This window comes from Nicotiana sylvestris, chromosome 3 (genome assembly GCF_000393655.2).
Source record: "Nicotiana sylvestris chromosome 3, ASM39365v2, whole genome shotgun sequence".
NCBI lineage: Eukaryota > Viridiplantae > Streptophyta > Magnoliopsida > Solanales > Solanaceae > Nicotiana > Nicotiana sylvestris.
Window position 1 is genome coordinate 137926623 of NC_091059.1, and position 11157 is coordinate 137937779.

The following is an 11157-nucleotide window of genomic DNA, read 5'->3' on the forward strand; positions in this document are numbered from 1 at the left end:
GGTCTGATTCATGCGGGGGCATGATACGTAGGCAATCTTTATAAGATTCGACCACCACAATAAGGAATATAATAAATAAAATAAAAGTGAGTAACAATAAAAATTTCAAGAAAGCTGGGACGACACAAGCGGCCGAGCAAATGCATAATAGAAAGGGGATATTTGTCTAGGAGCATTGCATCTCAACGTGTAATTATATATGTGTTAAACTCTCAAGACTAACAAGTTTGTTCATTTCCAGAATTCAAGCAGTTAGTTTCTCTAAAGAGTATACTGGCATATTATCATTATCACACGAGATCAAAAGGACCAATACCCGAAAGTATGTCTATCCCAGATGTTGACACAGGTATTGAGCTAGAGGAGATGGATGTAGGGAAAATGAAAGAAGAGATGTTTAAACTCAAGCAACAAATGGCTGAGATGTACCAGGCTTGGTCTACAGGACAATTACCCCCATCTTACCCAACTAACCCTGTTCCATCAATGACCCAAACTCAGGATAATATTATTACTGAATTATCCCCAAATTTCCCCATTTACCAACATTACCGAGGAACCACCTCTCAGACACCACAGTCTCCACCCCCGAAACCAGTTCCATACTTTCCCCCACCTATGACTCCTATTTTCGTAGCACCTCCCCCGGCTACACTCCACAAATCTCCTAGTGAGCCTACATTCCAGGCCCGGGACGACCCATATTACCCCCCGGAGCCCACCCTCAAAGCCTCTGAAATCCATTCAACTACTCCTCGTTTTGATCTCCCAACCGAAATTGACAAGCCAGCCAAAAATGCTGAACAAGAAGAGATGTTCAGAAAGGTCAAAAGCCTAGAACAATAGTTCCGAGACATGCGAGGGTTAGGAGGACAGGTCATTGTGGCCTACAAAGATCTATGCTTATTCCCAAATGTACAATTACCAGTTGGCTTCAAGATGCCCAAATTTGACCTATACAATGGGCACGACAACCCATTAGCCCACTTAAGGGGTTTCTGTAGCAAGATGCGAGGAGCTGGGGGAAAGGATGAGTTGTTGATGGCTTACTTCAGCCAAAGTTTAAGCGGATCAGCTTTGGAGTGGTATACACGCCAGGACCATGGGAGATGATACACCTGGGATGACCTGGCACAGGCATTCACATACCATTTCCAATACAATCTGGAAATCATCCCAGATCGATTATCTTTGACAAAGTTTGAGAAGAAACACAATGAAAGTTTCAGAGAATATGGCTTTCGGTGGAGAGAACAGGCAGCAAGAGTGGATCCTCCTATGAAGGAGAGTGAAATGGTAGACTACTTCCTCCAAGCCTTGGAACCAACTTACTATGCCCATTTGGTTTCAGCGGTTGGGAAATCATTCAACGAAGTAGTAAAGATGGGAGGTATGGTGGAAGAAGGCCTCAAGACAAATAAAATCATGAGCTATTCAGCGATTAAGGCGACTACTCAAGCTATTCAAGGCGGGGTAGGAGGAATCGGAAGAAAGAAGAGGGAGGAAGCAGCAGTAGTTGATTCAGGAATTTGGTCAGGACCCATAGGTTCACCGCTTTACTATAATCAACAACGACCTCGCCAATCAACTTACCACCACGATTCATCCCAACACTACTATCACCCTTCAGAACCTCATTTTTCCATCAACCATACACAAGCATAAAATCATCCACCGGCACACGCTAACTGGCATACTCCTGCTATACCAGGTACTTACCCACGAGCCTATCCCGGACCAAGTTTCAGGCCGAGGCCAGCATTCAGGGGAGAAAGGGAACAGAAAAAGAAAACCTACACTCCATTGGGAGAGTCTTACACTAGTCTGTTCCACAGGCTGAGACAGCTGGACATGCTAAGACCAATACAATCCAAGCTACCCAATCCTCCTCCAAAGAATCTGGATTACACCATTAGCTGTGAGTATTGCTCCGGTACACCAGGCCATGATACGGAAAAATGCTGGCATTTGAAAAATGCAATACAAGAGCTGATTGATACTAATAAAATCGAGGTTCAAACCCCCAAAGCTCCCAATATCAATAGAAATCCAATGACAGCCCATCAAGAGGCCAATATGATAGAAATCATACAAGCTGATGGAGAGACAAAGAAGCCGTCACAAACTGTCATGATGATCAAGTTTTATGAAGCCAAGCCAGATAAGCAGTTAACAGAGGAGAAGCCGGTACCTAAAGAGAGTAGAAATGGTGACGAACCATCTGTGGTAGACGAGAAGGGGTCTTCGAGCAAAGTTGCCGCAAAACGAGAAAGGCCGAAAGTGATAGTACCAGGGGTTGCCAACAAACCCATTGTATTCGTGGAAGGAGCCCGTACAGATCAGGTTATTATCACACCTGTAACCCAGCTGCCAGTGATCAACAACAAAGCCATCCCATGGAACTATGAACGGGTGACTGTAATGTACAAGGGAAAAGAAGTCAAGGAAGAAGTGTGTGAGGTGCAAGGCTTGACTCGTTCGGGAAGATGTTTTACGCCCGAAGAGTTAAGAAAAACTAAAAATAATCCAACACCAATAAAGAGAGCTGTGACGGAAGAAGAGGCGGAAGAGTTTTTAAGAAAAATGAAACTCCATGACTATTCTGTTGTAGATCAATTGAAGAAGACGCCCGCTCAAATTTCATTATTGTCATTACTGATCCATTCAGAGGAGCACCGTCTGGCTTTGATGAAAATCCTGAATGAAGCTCATGTTCCTGAAAAAATCTCTGTAAATCATTTGGGAAGAATAGCCAACAGAATCTTTGAGGCAAACAGAATTACATTTTCTGATGATGAATTGCCTATGGAAGGTACTGAGCACAACAGAGCTCTTTACCTCACCGTGAAATGTGAAAACTCCGTAGTAACCCGGGTATTGGTTGACAACGGGTCAAGTGCAAACATCTGCCCTCTCTCCACTTTAAGCAAATTAAAAATTAAAGAGGAGAGGATCCAGAAGAATAGTATCTGCGTACGGGGGTTTGACGGTGGAAGCAGAGATTCATTTGGCGACATAGTGTTGGAACTAACAATAGGGCCAGTTGAATTCACAATGGAATTTCAAGTGTTGGACATAACTGTTTCTTACAACTTGTTGTTGGGTCGACCATGGATCCATGCTGCTAAAGCAGTCCCGTCAACACTACATCAGGCTGTCAAGTTTGAATGGGATCATCAAGAAATAGTTGTGCATGGGGAAGAAAGTTTAAATGCTCGCAGCAGTGCCATTGTACCGGTCGAGGGAATAGAAAATGACCAGGGACCATGGGTATACCAAGTGTCCGATACAGTGTCGGTAGAGAAAATTCCAGAAGGGAAGTACCTTCCGAATCCAAAGATAACCTCTACTTTAGTCATGGTAGCTTATGAAATGTCCCGGCAAAGGTCTGGGTTCATCTTTGCAAGGAATTATACAACCAGTATCTCTCCCCGAGAACTGGGGAACATTTGGTTTGGGGTTCATACCCACTGTCAATGACGTGATAAAGGCCAGAAAGTTGAAACACAAGGCATGGGTTCTTCCAAAACCAGTCCCACGTCTGTCAAAGTCTTTTGTCAAGACCGGTGCTAAAAATCGCCCGATAACAACAATTCCTAAATCCCGGGTCAATCCTGAGAAGGAATTAATTGAAAGGTTCGAGAAATTGTTTAGTGATGTGAATATGTTGGAAAGCGGAGAAGGGTGTAGCAACGCAGAAGTTCAATTCGTTGGGCCAGAAACAAAGCTCAATAATTGGAAAGCCACTCCTCTCCCAATTCGAAAGGAGTCTTGGTAGTTTATTTTGATTTTCTTTCAGTTTGTTTGGGTTACTTCAGGGTTGTAATCCCAAAGCTTATCTTACAGTTTGTTTGAAGTGTGCAAAACCTTGTTATCTTTCATCATCCAATAAAAAGCAGTTTCCTTTTTATTATCATTCCTGATAGTTTTCTTTTCTTTTTCTTCTTTCCTGTACAGTTCTTTTTACGCTGGCTCTAGTGATATGGCATGCATGAGGAATCCTCAGCCCAGTCTTAAAAATCAATCTGGTTCCGAAATATTAATTCAAGAAATATATTGTGATTATGAATCAGAATATGATGAAGATGAGGTTTTTGAAGAGATTAGTAAAGAGTTAATTCACTTTGAGGAAAAAATCAAACCTAACTTGAGTGATACCGAGGACATCAATATAGGGGACACGAGTAATATCCGGGAAACTAAAATAAGTGTCCATCTCGAACCAAAGATCCGAGAAGAGTTAATTAAAGCACTCATAGAATTCAAAGATGTTTTTGCATGGTCATATGACGACATGCCGGGCCTGAGCACTGATTTAGTGGTTCACAAATTGCCCACCGATCCAACGGTGCCTCCTGTCAAGCAGAGGCTGAGAAAATTCAAGCCTGATATGAGTGTGAGAATTAAGGAAGAAATCACCAAACAGTTGGAAGCAAAGGTCATTCGAGTCACTCGATATCCTGTTTGGTTAGCTAATATCGTTCCTGTACCAAAGAAAGACGGCAAAATTAGAGTATGCGTCGACTACCGCAATCTCAACAAAGCAAGTCCGAAGGATAATTTCCCATTACCCAATATCCATATTTTGATCGATAATTGTGCCAAGCATGATATAGGGTCTTTCGTGGATTGTTATGCCGGGTATCATCAAATTCTAATGGATGAAGAAGACGCGGAAAAGATGGCATTCATCACACCATGGGGAACTTATTGCTACCGGGTAATGCCATTCGGTTTGAAGAACGCCGGAGCAACTTACATGAGAGCGATGACCACAGTGTTTCATGATATGATACACAAGGAGATTGAAGTATACGTGGACGATGTAATCATAAAATCAAAGCATCAGGCCGACCACGTTGGGGATTTGAGGAAATTCTTCTTAAGACTTCGCAGGTACAACCTCAAGCTTAACCCTACTAAATGCGCATTTGGAGTTCCATCTGGAAAGTTGCTGGGATTCATAGTCAGTCGACGAGGCATCGAGCTAGACCCATCAAAAATCAAAGCCATCCAAGAATTGCCACCTCCAAGGAACAAAACTGAAGTAATGAGTTTGTTGGGAAGGTTGAATTACATCAGCAGGTTTATTGCTCAGCTTACGACAACCTGTGAGCCTATTTTCAAATTGTTGAAAAAGGATGCTGCGGTCGAATGGACGGATGAGTGTCAGGAGGCGTTTGATAAGATAAAAGGATACCTGTCAAACCCACCCGTGTTGGTCCCGCCAGAGCCAGGAAGACCTCTGATTCTTTACTTGACGGTCTTGGAAAATTCATTTGGTTGTGTATTGGGGCAACATGACCTCACTGGCAGAAAAGAACAGGCCATCTACTACCTTAGCAAGAAATTCACAGCTTATGAGGTTAAGTATACTCATCTGGAGAAGACATGTTGCGCCCTGACTTGGGTAGCTCAAAAATTGAAACACTATTTGTCATCCTACACTACTTACCTCATTTCTCGTCTGGATCCATTGAAATATATTTTCCAAAAGCCGATGCCAACGGGAAGACTTGCGAAGTGGCAGATTTTGCTCACAGAGTTTGACATCATCTATGTGACTCGGACTGCAATGAAAGCCCAAGCACTGGCCGATCATTTAGCCGAAAACCCGGTCGATGAGGAATACGAGCCGTTGAAAACCTATTTTCCTGATGAAGAAATAATGCATATCGACGAGGTGGAGCAAATTGAAAAACCTGGCTGGAAACTTTTCTTTGATGGAGCCGCTAACATGAAAGGAGTCGGGATAGGAGCTGTAATCATCTTTGAAACAGGGCATCACTATCCTGTTACGGCTCAACTGCGATTTTATTGCACCAATAATATGGCTGAATATGAAGCTTGTATTATGGGTTTAAGGCTAGCCGCAGACATGGGTATCCAAGAAATCTTAGTCATGGGAGATTCGGATCTTCTGGTACATCAAATTCAAGGAGAATGGGAAACCCGAGACTTAAAGCTCATACCATACCGACAATGTCTACATGATCTTTGTCAGCGGTTTCAATCAGTGGAATTCCGGCATATTCCAAGGATTCATAATGAGGTTGCCGATGCATTGGCTACTTTGGCATCAATGTTGCACCATCCAGACAAAGCTTATGTGGATCCACTACATATTCGAGTCCACGATCAGCACGCTTATTGCAATATGGTTGAAGAAGAATTTGATGGTGAACCATGGTTCCACGACATCAAGGAGTATATCAGGATGGGGATATATCCCGCACAAGCCACAGGAGATCAAAAGAGGACCATTAGGCGATTGGCAAATGGATTCTTCTTAAGCGGAGGAGTTTTGTATAAAAGAACACCAGATCTTGGATTATTAAGATGCATAGATGCCAGACAAGCTACAACTGTCATGTCTGAAGTACATTCAGGAGTTTGCGGACCCCACATGAGTGGATATGTGTTGGCAAAGAAAATCCTCCGAGCTGGCTACTATTGGCTTACCATGGAGCGAGATTGTATCGGTTTTGTGCGCAAGTGTCATCAATGCCAGATACACGGAGATTTGATTCATTCTCCACCATCCGAGTTGCACACAATGTCGACACCATGGCCTTTCGTTGCCTGGGGCATGGATGTGATTGGACCAATTGAGCCGGCAGCATCCAATGGGCACAGGTTCATTCTGGTAGCCATTGATTATTTTACCAAATGGGTTGAGGCCAAAACATTCAAATCAGTGACCAAGAAAGCTGTGGTCGATTTTGTCCACTCAAATATCATATGTCGATTCGGAATCCCAAAGGTGATCATCACAGATAACGGTGCTAATCTTAACAGTAACTTAATGAAGGAAGTATGTCAACAGTTTAAGATTACACATCGCAACTCTACCCCATATCGGCCCAAGGCGAATGGAGCAGTCGAGGCAGCCAACAAAAACATAAAGAAGATACTTCGGAAAATGGTAGAAGGTTCAAGACAATGGCATGAAAAACTACCATTTGCGTTATTGGGATATCACACTACTGTTCGCACTTCAGTAGGAGCAACTCCTTATTTGTTGGTATATGGCACTGAAGCAGTAATTCCTGCAGAAGTTGAGATTCCTTCCCTTCGGATCATCGCCGAAGCAAAGATTGATGATGATGAGTGGGTCAAAACCCGTCTGGAACAGTTAAACTTGATTGATGAAAAATGATTGGCCGCAGTATGTCATGGTCAATTGTATCAAAGAAGAATAGCAAGAGCATACAACAAAAAAGTGCGTCCACGGAAGTTCGAAGTGGGTCAACATGTGCTGAAACGTATTCTTCCACATCAGGTTGAGGCAAAAGGCAAATTTGCCCCGAATTGGCAAGGACCATTCATTGTGACCAGAGTATTATCGAATGGTGCACTATGCTTAACAGACATTGAAGGCAAATGCATAGACATGGCGATCAATTGTGACGCGGTAAAGAGATATTATGCATAATTTTTTTGAATGTTTGTATTTAGCATTATTTCAAAGATTGGAATGACAAAGGCAATTTATTCTGCTATCCAAACACTATACCCTTTGCTTTCCCTTTTGAGCCATATTTGTTTCTTTCCTACCCTCTCTTGGAATCAATGAAAATCAAATATGAAATAACAATAAATAAATAAAAAAAAAAGAAAATCACTATTATTAGTGAACTACGTTTGACCTGATTCCTCAAAGAAGGATACGTAGGCGCCTTACGGCTCGGTCATAGGGTGCACAATATGCATAAGGTGCCCAAAAAGAAATATCAAGAGACCCCAATCAAGAAAACTGGGGCAGGAGTTGTATTGGAAATAAGAAAAAGATTCCAAGAGTTGTAATTTTAAACTCATACCAAAACTGTTTAGTTTTTGATACCTTTCCATTTACATACCAAAAAGACCTTTCGATCAATCTTAGAAAAATGCTGAGTCACGCAAATGGAGATGGTTCATAACACTCTGGTACAAACAAGAAAAGAAAGTAAAAATGAGAGAGTCTTATAGGTGAAAACCCACACGGGCACCATAAGGCGACGGAAGTTGAGAGAAAGTAAAAATGAGAGAGTCTTATAGGTGAAAACCCACACGGGCACCATAAGGCGATGGAAGATGAGAGAAAGTAAAATGAGAGAGTCTTATTGGTGAAAACCTTCGTAGGCACCATAAGGCGAAAAGGAAGTAAGATATGAACAAATGAGGAAGGTTTATCGGTGAAAACTCGTTGAGATATTGCAAGTACAACAGGTCTGTAAAATGAAAAATGAAGTTGGATTACGGAAATTTTGGGGAAAACAAAAATGAGACAATTGAAAGGAGATTGATTAAAAGACTGGGCTGATTAATCCAAATTGCATACCATGATCATTGGCGCCAGTGACTCCAATCAGATAAGTCCTTTATTCCTTCGTCAACAATCATCCAAATTTGGATTTTTCTTCTCATTCTATAATTGTCGAAATCAGCGTGTTTCGTCACTAATAATCTTATTCTTTTAAAGCTTTGAGATAAGTTTTATTCCAAACAAATAAGAAGGAATGTCAAGGTATACTACCAAGATTCAAGATTACATGATGCAAAATACGGCCATGAAAGGCGGGAGATAAAAATAATAAGATATGGGTGTAAGAAAAATGGAATCAAAAGCGGATCAGCAATGTCAGGAGAACATATGATTACGGTTAAAAGGGTTTGAAGGAAAACATACAGAGGGGAATCCTACAGTTAAGGATCAATTACAAGGACAAACAGTTTTTTCAACCATTTCAAGGCAACAAAACAAGACAGAGAAGCCCCACCGTCGGCGAAAATGCCCAGTTAACCCTTCTGTTTTAAAACTAACAAAGTTTTCTTTGATTTTAAAATAGGGGCAAAAACAACATTTGTGTCAGGAAAAACCCGATGAGAAATTTAAGAAGAAATCAGGCGTCCACCTGGAGAATGAGGATGAAAAGAAGGGATTAAAAAGAAATCAGGCGTCCACCTGGAGAATGAGGATAAAGAATTTAAGAAGAAGTCAGGCGTCCACCTGGAGAATGAGGACAAAGAATTGAAGAAATCAGGCGTCCACCTGGAGAATGAGGATGAAAAGAATTTAAGAAGGAGTCAGGCGTCCACCTGGAGAATGAGGACAAAGAAAAGAAGAAATCAGGCGTCCACCTGGAGAATGAGGATGAAGAATTTAAGAAGAAGTCAGGCGTCCACCTGGAGAATGAGGACAAAGAATTGAAGAAATCAGGCGTCCACCTGGAGAATGAGGATGAAAAGAATTTAAGAAGAAGTCAGGCGTCCACCTGGAGAATGAGGACAAAGAATTGAAGAAATCAGGCGTCCACCTGGAGAACGAGGATGAAGAATTAAAGAAAAAATCAGGCGTCCACCTGGAGAATGAGGACAAAGAATTGAAGAAATCAGGCGTCCACCTGGAGAATGAGGATGAGGAATTGAAGAAATCAGGCGTCCACCTGGAGAATGAGGATGAATAATTTAAGAAGAAATCAGGCATCCACCTGGAGAATGAGGACAAAGAATTGAAGAAATCAGGCATCCACCTGGAGAATGAGGATGAAAAGAATTTAAGAAGGAGTCAGGCGTCCACCTGGAGAATGAGGACAAAGAATTGAAGAAGTCAGGCGTCCACCTGGAGAATGAGGATGAGGAATTGAAGAAATCAGGCGTCCACCTGGAGAATGAGGATGGGGAATTGAAGAAGTCAGGCGTCCACCTGGAGAATGAGGATGAAAAGAATTAAAGAAGGAGTCAGGCGTCCACCTGGAAAATGAGGACAAAGAAAAGAAGAAATCAGGCGTCCACCTGGAGAATGAGGATAAAGAAGTTAAGAAGGAGTCAGGCGTCTACCTGGAGAATGAGGATGAAGAATTTAAGAAGAAGTCAGGCGTCCACCTGGAGAATGAGGACAAAGAATTGAAGAAATCAGGCGTCCACCTGGAGAATGAGGATGAAAAGAATTTAAGAAGAAGTCAGGCGTCCACCTGGAGAATGAGGACAAAGAATTGAAGAAATCAGGCGTCCACCTAGAGAACGAGGATGAAGAATTAAAGAAGAAATCAGGCGTCCACCTGGAGAATGAGGACAAAGAATTGAAGAAATCAGGCGTCCACCTGGAGAATGAGGATGAGGAATTGAAGAAATCAGGCGTCCACCTGGAGAATGAGGATGAATAATTTAAGAAGAAATCAGGCATCCACCTGGAGAATGAGGACAAAGAATTGAAGAAATCAGGCATCCACCTGGAGAATGAGGATGAAAAGAATTTAAGAAGGAGTCAGGCGTCCACCTGGAGAATGAGGACAAAGAATTGAAGAAGTCAGGCGTCCACCTGGAGAATGAGGATGAGGAATTGAAGAAATCAGGCGTCCACCTGGAGAATGAGGATGGGGAATTGAAGAAGTCAGGCGTCCACCTGGAGAATGAGGATGAAAAGAATTAAAGAAGGAGTCAGGCGTCCACCTGGAAAATGAGGATAAAGAAAAGAAGAAATCAGGCGTCCACCTGGAGAATGAGGATAAAGAAGTTAAGAAGGAGTCAGGCGTCCACCTGGAGAATGAGGACAAAGAATTGAAGAAGTCAGGCGTCCACCTGGAGAATGAGGATGAGGAATTGAAGAAATCAGGCGTCCACCTGGAGAATGAGGATGAGGAATTGAAGAAGTCAGGCGTCCACCTGGAGAATGAGGATGAAAAGAATTAAAGAAGGAGTCAGGCGTCCACCTGGAGAATGAGGACAAAGAAAAGAAGAAATCAGGCATCCACCTGGAGAACAAGGGAATACATTTAAAGCAGACAGAAGTCAGGCACCCACCTGCAGAACGAGGGAATACAATTGAAGTGTTGAAATCAAAAGCCCGCTCATATGAGAAAGGAGCACATTTAGAGTCAATAAAGCAGAGGAGTCCAAAAAGTCCCCAGCAGGAAACAACAAGAGTCCCAAACAGATAAAGAAAATACGGGACACAATGAAAAGGAATACGGAATAAGCCAAATGCCCAAGAGTCACCAAGATATCAAGACAACAAGGAACGTAGGGCATGATCTAGATAAGATTTTATAATTCATGTACCATAGTCTAGTTTAGCTTTTTGTATTACCTTTGAAGCAAGGTGTAATAAGGAGGTCAGCAAGCAGTAAAAGCAGCACGAAAACAGCAGTAACATCACAGTCCCATGGTAGTCCC